General features: G+C 44.2%; 1 protein-coding gene across 3 annotated transcripts in view; it reads left to right on the top strand.

Moving 5' to 3' along the window:
* st3gal2 (ST3 beta-galactoside alpha-2,3-sialyltransferase 2) overlaps nt 1-13,293 on the top strand; it is a 411,189-nt gene that overhangs the window by 31,301 nt on the left and 366,595 nt on the right. The window contains exon 2 of one of the 3 annotated variants that reach the window (XM_078211163.1): nt 5,317-5,381. The exons of the other annotated variants lie outside the window; for them this stretch is intronic. The gene's annotated coding sequence lies outside the window, so the exon portion shown is untranslated. The remainder of the gene's footprint in view (nt 1-5,316; nt 5,382-13,293) is intronic. 3 annotated transcript variants of the gene reach the window in all.

Below are 13,293 nucleotides of genomic sequence, written 5' to 3' on the forward strand. Positions count from 1 at the left end.
CCCTCAGGCCCCATCCCTTTAGCACTGCCCCGGCACTGTTATGGTGCCTTGTGGGCAGATTCAGGGTGCCTGGCGGGCACTGACAGGGTGTCAGGGGGCAGTGCCAGGGTGCCAAGCAGACATTGCCCTGTATAATGAAACAGAGCCTCCCTACTTAGACATTTAACTCCCCTTACAATAAACAATAACATTCTAGTGGCTTTCCTAATTACTTGGCGTACTTGCATACCAACCTTCTGCAATTCATGCACTAGGACACCCAGATCCCTCTACATCTCAGAGCCGTTCAATCTTTCACCACTTAGATAAAATGCTTCTTTTTCAGTCTTTTTATCAAAATGGACAATTTCAGGTTTCACACATTACACTCCATTTGCCAAATCTTTGCCCACTCTCATAAGAACATAAGAATTAGGAGCAGGAGTAGGCCATCTAGCCCTTCGAGCCTGCCCCGCCATTCAATAAGATCATGGCTGATCTGACAGTGGTTTAGTTCCACTTACCCGCCCGCTCACCATAACCCTTAATTCCCTTATTGATCAGAAATCTATCTACCTGTGACTTAAACATAGTTAACGAGGTAGCCTCCACTGCTTCAATGGGCAGAGAATTCCAGAGATTCACTACCCTCTGAGAGAAGAAGTTCCTCCTCAACTCTGTCCTAAACTGACTCCCCCTTATTTTGAGGCTGTGTCCTCTAGTTCTTGTTTCCTTTCTAAGTGGGAAAGGGATTATAGATAGGTCAAGGGGAGAACAATAGGATGAGGGCAGAATTGGCTAATGTAGACTGGGAGCGCAGACTAGTTGGTAGGACAGCTGAGCAACAGTGGCGGATTTTTAAGGAGATTTTTCTCAGTACTCAGCAAAAATATATTCCTGTGATAAAGAAGGAATGTAAGAAAAGGGATAACCAGCCGTGGATAACTAAGGAAATAAAGGAGAGTATTAAATTAAAAACCGATGCGTACAGAGTGGCCAAAACTAGTGGGGAATTAGAAGATTGGGAAAGCTTTAAAAAACAACAAAGAACTACGAAGAAAGCGATAAAGAAAGGAAAGATAGATTATGAAACTAAACTAGCACAAAATATAAAAACTGATAGTAAAAGTTTTTACAAATATATAAAAAGGAAAAGAGTAGCTAAAGTAAATGTTGGACCCTTAGAAGACGAGAAGGGGAATTAATAATGGGAAACGAGGAAATGGCCGAGGCCTTAAACAAGTTTTTTGTGTCGGTCTTCATGGTAGAGGACACAAATAGCTTACCGAAAATTGAAGGTCGTGGGACTGTAGGGGGTGAGGTCCTTAAAACGATTACTATTACTAGAGGTAGTGCTTGGTAGGCTAATGGGACTAAAGGTAGACAAGTCCCCGGGCCCGGATGGAATGCATCCTAGGGTACTGAAAGAAATGGCAGAAGTAATAGCAGATGCGTTGGTTGAAATTTATCAAAATTCGCTGGACTCTGGGGAAGTGCCGGCTGATTGGAAAACAGCTAATATGATGCCACTGTTTAGAAAAGGAGGTAGACAAAAGGCGGGTAACTACAGGCCGGTTAGCTTAACGTCCGTAGTTGGGAAATTGCTGGAATCCATCATTAAAGAAGAAATAGCAGGACACCTGGAAAAAAATGGTTCGATCAAGCAGACGCAGCATGAATTCATGAAGGGAAAGTCGTGTTTGACGAATTTACTGGATTTTTATGAAGATGTAACGAGTGCAGTTGACAGAGGGGAACCGGTGGATGTGGTGTTTTTGGATTTCCAGAAGGCGTTCGATAAGGTGCCTCACAAAAGGTTGCTGCAGAAAATTAGGGTACACGGAGTTGGGGGTAAAGTGTTAGCGTGGATTGAGGATTGGCTATCTAACAGGAAGCAGAGAGTTGGAATAAATGGGTGCTTTTCTGGTTGGCAGTTGGTGACCAGTCGCGTGCCGCAGGGATCGGTGCTGGGGCCTCAATTGTTTACCATATACGTAGACGATCTGGAGGAGAGGACCGAGTATAGGGTAACAAAGTTTGCGGATGACACAAAGATGAGTGGGAAAGCGAATTGCGTGGAGGATGCGGAAAGTCTGCAGAGATTTGAATAGGCTAAGTGAGTGGGCAAGGATCTGGCAGATGGAGTATAATGTTGACAAGTGTGAGGCTGTCCACTTTGGAAGGAATAATAGTAAAATGGACTATTATTTAAATGGTGAAAAATTACAACATGCTACTGTGCAGAGGGACCTGGGAGTCCTCGTGCATGAATCGCAAAAACTCAGTTTGCAGGTGCAGCAGGTGATCAAGAAGGCAAATTGAATGTTGGCCTTTATCGCAAAGGGGATGGAGTATAAAAGCAGGGAGGTCTTGCTGCAATTGTACAAGGTACTGGTGAGGCCGTAACTAGAGTACTGTGTGCAATTTGGTCCCCTTATTTGCGGAAGGATGCATTGACCTTGGAGGGAGTACAGAGAAGGTTCACCAGGTTGATACCGGAGATGAGTGGTGTAGCTTGTGAGGAGAGATTGAGTAGGTTGGGCCTGTACTCGTTGGAGTTTAGAAGGCTGAGGGGAGATCTTATAGAGACATTTGACCTATCTATATCCCTTTTTAGCCTCTTTATGTTTTCACAACTTACTTTCCTACCTCTCTTTGTGTCTTCAAAAATTTAGCAACCATACCTTTGTTCCATTAATCCAAGTTATTTGTGGCACACCATTTGTTATATCTTGCCAACTGGAAAATGACCCATTTATGCCTACTCTCTTTTTCCTGTTAGTTAGCCAACCTTCTATCCATGCCAATATGTTAATCCCTGCACCATGAGCTTTTATTTCCGCAATAACCTTTGATGTGGCTTTTTATCAAATGACTTCTGGAGATTTAAGTACAGTACATCCACCTTTATCCACAACACAAAGAACTTCAATAAATTCATCAAACATGATTTCCCTTTCACAAAACCACTCTGACTCTGCCTGATTATCTTGAATTTATCTATGTGCTATGCTATAATGTCTTTAATGATAACTACTAACATTTTACTTGTGATAGATGTTAAGATAACTGGCCTGCTATCTGTCTCCTTCCCTTTCTAAATAAAGAAGTTGCATTAACTATTTTCCAATCTAATGGAATCTTACCCAAATCTAGGGAATTTTGAAAAATTAAAACCAACGCGCCATTAGTGACTTCTAATAAGACACTAGGATAAGGTCCATCAGGAACCAATGACTTGTCAGCCTACAGCTCCAACAATGTGCTAAGTACCACTTTCATGTGATTGTAATTTTCCTGAATTCCCCTCTCCTGATTTAGTTATTTCTAGGGTGTTACTTTTATCCTCTATAGTGAGGACTGATGCAAAATATCTGCTCAATTAATCTGCTATCTCATTTTACATTATGAATTTCCCAGATTTACTTTTTATAGGACCAATGCTCACTTTGTTAACTCTTTCCTTTTTAAAATGTCTATACAAATTCTTACTATCTGTTTTTACATTTCTAGCTAGATTTCTCACCTATTCTAATTGTTCCCCTATATTAATCTTTTAGTTATTTTTGCTTTTTTTAACATTCTGTAATCATATGCTTTTTCTTTAAGCTTAATACTATCCTTAACTTTTTTTAGTTAATCACGGACAGTGAGTCCTCCCTTTGAAAATGTTCTTTCTTGTTGGCATTTATCTGTTCTGTGTTTTTTGAAATATCCCTTTTAATGTCTGCCACTGCTTATCTATTGACCTACTCCTTCACCTAATTTGCCAGTTCATTTTAGCTAGCCGTACTTTCATACCCTCATAATTGCCCTTATTTAAGTTTAGAATACAGGTTTTAGATCCACTCTACTGTCCCTCAAACTGAATGTGAAATTCAATCACATTATGATCGTTGCTACCTAGAGTGCCTTCACTATGAGTTCATTAATTAATCCTATCTCGTTGCACAGTACCAACTCTAGAATAGCCTGCTCTTTGGTTGGTGCCAGAACTTGCTACTCTCAGAAACTATCCTGAAAACATTCAATGAATTCCTCATCTAGTGTACCTTAGGCCAAATGATTTTTACAATCTATATGTAGATTAAAATCTTCCACAATTATCACCATACCTTTCTAACAGGCTTCCATCATACCTTCCTTTATGGACTCTGTCCTACCATGTGATTACTGTTAGGGGGCCTGTACACCACTCCCACAAATGAATTCTTGTCTTTATCATTTCTTATCTCTACCAAGCTGCTTCTACATCCTTGTTTCCTGAAATTAGGTCACCCTCTCTATTGTGCCAATCGCATAATTAATTAACAGAGCCACCCCTTCACTTTTTCCTAGCTTCCACTCCTTCCTAAATGTCATGTGCTCGTCAATATTCAGGTCCCAAAGTATGTCATCTTGCAGCAATATCATGTAATGGCTATCAGATTGTACTTACTTATTTCTATTTGGGCTATCAGTTCATCGGTTGTTTTGAATGATCCGTGTGTTCAGATAAAGAGCCATTAATTTTGTTCTTTTATTATTTTTGTAACCTCTAGCCTTATCCATTGATTTACTCTTAGATTTGCACTCTTTGCCCTTCATGTCATTGTCTGATAATCCTTTTTCTCTTGCCTTATCTCTACTCTTTGATACATCATGTCATCCCAAATTTGATCTCTTGCCCTCAATATTTAGTTTAAAACTTTATCCACTTCCCTCATTATGTGTCTTGCGAGAACACTGATCCCAGCACAGTTCATGTGGACTGTCCCAACGATGCAGCCCCACTTTCCCCAGTACTGGTGCCAGTGCCCCACAAACCAGGACCAACTTTTCCAGCATCAGTCTTTGAGCCATGCATTCATCTCATTAATTTTATTTACCCTTTGCTAATTTGTATATGCTTAGATAATAGTCAAGAGATCCAGGACTCTCTCCTCCAGCCACAATACTCTCGCCCGTGGGACTTACTTTTTAAAAGGTCCTGGGCTTAGTCCCAGGTAGAGTGCTGCAGTACTGTGCCTAGCTGGGTTGAAGCGCTGTCGATCAAGGGAGGCACGGTGGCACAATGGTTAACACTGCTGCCTCACAACACCAGGGATCCAGGTTCAATTCCAGCCTTGGGTGACTGACTTTGTGGAGTTTGCACGTTTTCCCCCGTGTCTACGTGGGTTTCTTCGGGTGGTCCGGTTCCCTTCCACAGTCCAAAGATGTGTAGGTTTGGTGGATTGGCCATTGTAAATGTGTGGCTAATGTGTTACAACAATAGGGCGGGGAGAGTGTCTTGATAAGATGTTCTTTCAGAAAGTCGGTGCAGACCCAATGGGTGAATGGCCTCTTTCTGCACTGTAGGGAATCCATGGCAACTATCTCAGCAAGGGGGGAAGGAGTCCCATCCACTGCCAATCAACACTCAAGTGAGCTCATCATCTTTACAATTCTACTGCTGTACTCGCTTAGGAAAATCAGATTCTGTATTGTAATTCGGAGAAAATAAGGGGTCTTTTTATAAGAATGAATTGTGGTAAGCAGAATGACTTCTCATCTGTAGCTGTCAAATGTGTATCCCTGTTGCTTTAAAAAGTATTTAATGTAGCACCACAACAATTTATATTTCCATATATATCTTTTTATTTTAATTGATTCTTCTGTTGCACATGCCAGTGATTAGCTTTAGTGTAGCAAACACAATTGAAGCAAAGAGAAATTATTGATCTAAATTAATGACATCAAAAATAAAATGCAGCCTATCAAATTAGGCTACCTGGTGCTAGGTTATAAATAATTTGATTGTCCTCGATCACCAATGTGCTGGACTTGAGAATTTACTCGTTAATACAAGAGTAATAATAGGGGTTTTTCCCAGGTGCATTAGGTCTTAATTTATACTCCTAATTTCTTTAGTTTCAAGTAATTTAATAAATTATTATTTATTTATTTTGAACAATGGTAATGATAGGAATGATTTAATTGAAAGAAAGGCACAGACACGAAGGGCAGAATCTTGCTCAGGTGTCAGGGGCCTCTTTTTGGGAAGGCCTGCTGGACCACAAGTCAATCAGGCAGTGGTCATGCCAGCGGTGAACCTTCCCCAGAATCAAAACACTGGGAGTGAAAGCCTCATTCACCAAGAGATGCCAGCCAATCAGAGGCCAGCCAATCAAAGGCCAACAGCTCTGTGTTCAGCACCTCCACTGGGGAGTCCGTAGCTGCTGCCAGAAAGGCACCGGAGACCTGGGCCATACATAAGTACAGTAAGAAGTCTCACAACACCAGGTTAAAGTCCAACAGGTTTATTTGGTAGCAAATACCATAAGCTTTCGGAGCGCTGCCCCTTCGTCAGATGGAGTGGATATCTGTTCTCCAACAGTGCACAGACACAGAAATCAAGTTACAGAATACTAATTAGATTGCAAATCTCTACAGCCAGCCAGGTCTTAAAGGTACAGATAATGTGGGTGGAGGGAGCATTCAACACAGGTTAAAGAGATGTGTATTGTCTCCAGACAGAACAGCTAGTGAGATTCTGCAAGATCAGGGGGAAAGCTGTGGGGGTTACTGATAATGTGACATAAATCCAACATCCCGGTTTAGGCCGTCCTCATGTGTGCGGAACTTGGCTATCAGTTTCTGCTCAACGACTCTGCGCTGTCATGTGTCGTGAAGGCCGCCTTGGAGAACGCTTACCTGAAGATCTAAGGCTGAATGCCCGTGACTGCTGAAGTGCTCCCCCACAGGAAGAGAACAGTCTTGCCTGGTGATTGTCGAGCGGTGTTCATTCATCCGTTGTCATAGCGTCTGCAAGGTTTCCCCAATGTACCATGCCTCGGGACATCTTTTCCTGCAGCGTATCAGGTAGACAACGTTGGCCGAGTTGCAAGAGTAGGTACCGTGTACCTGGTAGATGGTGTTCTCACATGAGATGATGGCATCCGTGTCGATGATCCGGCATGTCTTGCAGAGGTTGCTGTGGCAGGGTTGTGTGGTGTCGTGGTCGCTGTTCTCCTGAAGGCTGGGTAGTTTGCTGCGGACAGTGGTCTGTTTGAGGTTGCGTGGTTGTTTGAAGGCAAGAAGTGGGGGTGTGGGGATGGCCTTGGCGAGATGTTCATCTTCATCAATGACATGTTGAAGGCTCCGGAGGAGATGCCGTGGCTTCTCCGCTCCAGGGAAGCACTGGACAACGAAGGGTACTCTGTCCACCGTGTCCCGTGTTTGTCTTCTGAGGAGGTCGGTGCGGTTTTTCGCTGTGGCGCATCGGAACTGTTGACCGATGAGTCGAGCGCCATATCCTGTTCTTATGAGGGCATCTTTCAGTGTCTGGAGGTGTCTGTTGCGATCCTCCTCATCCGAGCAGATCCTGTGTATTCGGAGGGCTTGTCCATACATAAGTAACATGAAGGAGTTTTTTTGCGGGAAGAGGAGTATAGGAAGGTTGGCTGCAAGGGCTGGGTGTTGGCTCTGAGCAAGCACCCCTTCCTGATGTAGAGTCCCTTGATCAGGCCTTAGATCTTGGCCTCCCCCACCCTAGGCATGACAAGCAGCCTGCACAAGTTCACCTGTCATACACCACATGGTGACAGGCCCGCCTGCAGCTGTGTTAATACCAGCAGTGGCAGAATGAACCATTACATTGCCATCAATTGGCTACTTAAGGGCCTCAGTTAGCAGAGCAGGAAGGTTTACCATGGACATTCTCCCCTAGAACTTAATTTGGGAAGAGAGTAGGACTCTAGTATGCAGGTTCGATGTGCCCTTCCCGCCTCCAACTTCTCCACCAGCATGAGCACAAGATTCTGTCCTAAAAGGAGGCTTCTGACAATTGTATTTTATCGAATCTACTGATGAGTTGGTTATCTGGCCCTGACAATGGGCTGTGAAGAATGAGCCTTGCTCCCAAGTGCAATCACTGATATTCATCCAGAGGTTAACAAATGTCAAATCTTTCATTCTTTATTATCATTGTGGATCCTGAAACTGTTTTTCTGGCTGTGGCTGAACTTGTCTCCTCTATATACCATTCTGAAATGTTGCATATGCAGAGTTCTACCTGAGATGTTGGTGAACTGAACATAGTGAACATTGTTGTGACTAACTTGTACCTTCTGTAGGACATTGAGCAGAAAAAGTATCTTGCATATTGGAGAAGAAATGAACATGTCAATAAAGTGATCTGAAATAACATGTAGTGCAATTTAAGAATTATGCTGTGGTGCAAAACGAGTGATTTTAGATCGGTCACTAATTATACACAGTAACTGATATTCAGTCCCATTGCATTCAGTACGATTGGGAAGCAGCTGAACGCATGGCCAGCAATGGTGGAACAATTAAGATCAAGATGCTCAAGAGGCCAGAATTGGACAAGTGCACTGATCTCAATGGTTTATGGAGCTAGAGGAGATGCCAAAAATAAAGAGGTGAGGCCATGGAAATATGAAAGCAAAGAGAGAATTTAAAACTAAGGCGTTGCTCAACTAGGAGCCAGCACAGGGGTATTGGATAAATGTGATGAAAGCAAAGGCGACATGGTGACACAGTGGATAGCACTGCTGCCTCATAGCACCAGGGACCTGGGTTCGATTCCGGTCTTGGGTGACTGTCTGTATGGAGTCTGCACGTTCTCCCCGTGTTTGCGTGGGTTTCCTCTGGGTGCGCGGGCTTCCTCCCACAGTCCAAAGACGTGCAGGTTAGGTGGATTGGCCATATTAAATGCACAGGGTTATGGGGATAAGGTGGGGGTCTGGGCAAGATGCTCTTTTGGAGAGCTGATGCAGACTCGATAGGCTGAATAGCCGCCTTCTGCACTGTAGAGATTCTATGGTTATAGAGTCATGGAGGTTTACAGCATGGAAACAGGCCCTTTGCCCAACTTGTCCATACCTCCCCTTTTTCTAACCTCTAAGCTAGTCCCAATTGCCCACATTTGGCCATATCCCTCTATACCCATCTTAACCATATAACTGTCTAAACGCTTTTTAAAAGACAAAATTATACCCGCTTCTACTACTACCTCTGGCAGCTTGTTCCAGATACTCACCACCCTCTGTTACAAAAGGGTCCAGAGGCGCAATTTTTATATCTCTCCCTTGTCACCTTAAACCTATGCCCTCTAGTTTTAGACTCCCCTACCTTTGGGAAAAGATATTGACTATCCAGCTGATCTATATCCCTCATTATTTTATAGACCTCTATAAGATTACCCCTCAGCCTCCTACGCTCCAGAGAAGAAAGTCCCAGTCTATCCAGCCTCTCCTTATAACTCAAACCATCAAGTCCCGGTACCATCCTAGTAAATCCCTTCTACACTCTTTCTAGTTTAATAATATCCTTTCTATAATAAGGTGACAGAACTGTACACAGTATTCCAAGTGTGGCCTTACCAATGTCTTGTACAACTTCAACAAGATATCCCAACTCCTGTATTCTGTATTCTGACCAATGAAGCCAAGCATGCCGAATGCCTTCTTCACCACTCTGTCCACCTGTGACTCCACTTTCAAGGAGCTATGAACCTGTACCCCTAGATCTCTTTGTTCTGAAACTCTCCCCAACGCCCTACCATTAACTGAGTAAGTCGTGCCCTGGTTCGATCGACCAAAATGCATCACCTCGCATTTATCTAAATTAAACTCCATCTGCCATTCGTCAGCCCACTGGCCCAATTGATGAAGATCCCGTTGTGATCCAAGGTAACCTTCTTCATTGTCCACTATGCCACCAATCTTGGTGTCATCTGCAAACTTAGTAACCATGCCTCCTAAATTCTCATCCAAATCAATAATATTAATGACAAATAACAGTGGATCCAGCACCGATCCCTGAGGCACACCGCTGGTCACATGCCTCTAGTTTGAAAAACAACCCATTACAACCACCCTCTCTGTCTTCTGTCATCAAGCCAATTTTGTATCCATTCAGCTACCTCACCCTGGATCCTGTGAGATTTAACCTTATGCAACAAGTTCTTTGAATTTCTTTGGATATATATATTTAAAATTTACACTTTTTACTTTAATTTTACTGGAAACATCTTGGAAAATGAACTGTTAAGTGCTTTTATTACTGGTAGATTGTTGAAATAATATTGTGCAGACTGGAATGAAAACTTGGTCAAGTGTGTAGGCTGGGTCCAAAAAGGACAGATTCAGTGAACTTGTAGTCAAAAAGATTTTATTATATGGCTGTAAAACAGGATGGGTGTTGTCAGGACTACAGATTTTCACTTTTTACTCCCTTGACAGGAAATTTATGTAAGTGGAGTTGACTGATAAACTAAAGCATAGGAAATGAATGCCGGTTTCACAAAAGTATATGGCCTCTTTCTGTACTGTAGGGTTTCTATGATAATCAAGTCTTAAAGGTACAGACAATGTAGTGGAGAGAGGGTTAAGCACAAGTTAAAGAGATGTGTATTGTCTCCAGCCAGGATAGTTAGTGAGATTTTGCAAGCCCAAAAAGGGCGGCACGGTAGCACAGTGGTTAGCACTGCTGCTTCACAGCTCCAGGGACCTGGGTTCGATTCCCGGCTTGGGTCACTGTCTGTGTGGAGTTTGCACATTCTCCTCGTGTCTGCGTGGGTTTCCTCCGGGTGCTCCGGTTTCTTCCCACAGTCCAAAGATGTGCGGGTTAGGTCGATTGGCCATGCTAAAATTGCCCCTTAGTGTTCTGGGATGCGTAGATTAGAGGGATTAGCGGGTAAAATATGTAGGGATATGGGGATAGGGCCTGGGTGGGATTGTGGTCGGTGCAGACTCGATGGGCTGAATGGCCTCTTTCTGTACTGTAGGGTTTCTATGATAATCAAGTTCTATGATATGCTGGCACTGGGAATTACAACAATTGGTATTTACTTGGTACTCCCACATAGATAAGCATCTCAAAAGATTTTCTGAGAGAGAGAAGTGGATTCATTGTGAGTAGTGCTGCAATTGATGGAGCTGGAGTTGAGGAGTGAGGGAGTGGAGGAGGGTGGAGGAGAGAGACCAAAAAAGTGTCAATGAGTTTTTTTTAAGGCTTTTGAACCTGAAAGAGATAAGAAATAACAAGAAGGAATTGTTTTGGAAGAGAGTTCCAGAATGGGAAACATATGGGTCAGGATTTTCCGCTTCCATTTGCATTGGGCATGAAGGGCGATGGGAACGTGAGAGGCCCAAATCGTGTTTTATATCGATGGGAAATATCGTTGCAATTGTTCCCTCGGGACCAGTAATGTAACAGGGCTTCCGCCATGCAATTTAGGGAACCTCATTTTAATACATTAGCATCTAATTGTTAGGCCTCCCCACAGCAGTCATCCCCCCACACTCTAAAGCCTACTCATGGCAGCGTCAGGACAGTGTTGTTCACGACCTGGCAAGCTCGCCTCCTTGGGCTTTCGGAAGTGAATGTGCAGCTTGCCATGGACCAGTGCTAACAAACAGGAAAGACGGGGCTCCGGCAAGAGAGAAGGGAAACCGGCAAAGGGCCTTGGAGTGGTGGACCAGCACACCCTCACTAATAAGGCTCATGTCCTGGGGAGGGAGCAGTTGCTCATAGTCCCCATGTTGCAGAAGGATGATGATGACTTGCAGTGGGGACAGTGTATCATTCTTCAAAGAGCTACTGCAAATATCTGACTTCCATCTGGCTGAAGGCAGCTTGCTTACTCTCAGTGACCAGGGTCATGTCATATGTTTATTTATTAGTATCACAAGTATGCTTACATTAACACTGCAAAGAAGTTACTGTGAAAATCCCCTAGTCTCCACACCTGTTCAGGTACCTGAGGGAGAATTTAGCATGGTCAATGCACCTAGCCAGCATGTCTTTCGGACTGTGGGGGAAAACCGGAGCACCCGGAGGAAACCCATGCAGATACGGGGAGAAAGTGCAGACTCCGCACAGACAGTCACCCAAGCCAGGAATCGAACCCAGGTTAGGCTCTTCCTCAGTGTCTGTGCCCTTGAAGTTCAGGGTCACCAGAGGCTGAGGCTAACCTTTCATTCGAGTCAAGGTGTTGGATGAAATGCAGAGAGCATACATTGGCAATGACTGGGTTGAGTAAGGGAGCCTCGAACATTGTAGGGGATGTCCTCATTCCCTACATCAAATAGATATGAATGAAGTGTTCAGTCATTGTGAAGAGATGCCACCAATGTGTTGGCAGTCTTGCAGAGAGCATATGGCGGAAGCTCTGGACTGAGCTTCTATCCTTTCTGTGGAAAGGAATTGCAGTGTCTGAGTGGCATCACAGGAAGACATCTCATTAGAACAAGGAGCCATGGGGAGGGTAGAGCTGGAGTTTATTCACAGAAGTGGACAATAGCTTCAAGTGCTTTACGCGTGTGCCCACACTGCCTTGGAGTGTCGGCATGATCTCCTCAGACAGAAGGTGGTAGGATTTCTCCATTGTGTCTTTAACTCCGATGATGTAGTTGACATCCCTTCCTAGTGTTCCCAGCTCTGCCTTTGGTGCTCCAGCAACTGGGGCATGACATGAGTCCAGAGGGATATCACCCGACTCGGACTCCGTAGATTCCTGGCCTCCAGCAATCCTCTGAGTGTCAGCACCCTGGGACATTCCAGCCTCACCTGGATCACCAGATTGTGATCCCAGGACCTCCCTTATATTAAATCCCACCGAAGTTTGTGTCTCTGGTGGAGGGTGTGGGTGTAAGCTGTTATGGTTCTTTAATCTCAACGTCTGAGAACTCAGCTGAGCTGTTCTCGGAGTTGGACTCTTGGACCTAACTGGTGGAGGCCTTGGGCTGCTCCCCTGATGTACTTGCAAGAGAGGAGATTTCATTTGTGCATGGCAGGGGCCTTCAGATAGAGAAGCCATGGCTCACATTTGTTTGGTGTGGATGATGATGTTCTGGATCCTCACTTGATTTATTGGCGCCCACCTCAACCTCAGCACATGAGTGGTGCAGTTCCTCTCTGGCCAACTAGTGGGCTCTCTCCTCAAATTCAGAGAGGACTTTCAACTCTGGCATTCCTCTGTCATCTGATATCTCTCCCTCTTATTGTGAGCCAACTTGTCCTGCATGAAAACAGATGGAAAACAGGGTATAAGTAGCACTGGTGCCAGAACAGATGTTAAGGATGCCTGGCATATGTGGATGGTAAGTGGGAAAAGGGAGGTGATGAGGATACAATCTGCAGGGGAGATGAAGATGTGTGTGGGAGAGTGTGTCCCTTCAAATGGCAGTGAGTGAGCTACTGGTTGATGTGTGATGGGTATGTGAGTTGAAAGTGATGGGAGGAGTGGCTTACCCTGTCAGAATGGAGGAGATCGTTCACCCAAGCACACTTGCTAGCCATGTTCATACAGGTTCTGGACACCTTGCA

Source organism: Mustelus asterias, chromosome 4, assembly GCF_964213995.1.
Source record: "Mustelus asterias chromosome 4, sMusAst1.hap1.1, whole genome shotgun sequence".
In the NCBI taxonomy this organism is placed as follows: Eukaryota; Metazoa; Chordata; class Chondrichthyes; order Carcharhiniformes; family Triakidae; genus Mustelus; species Mustelus asterias.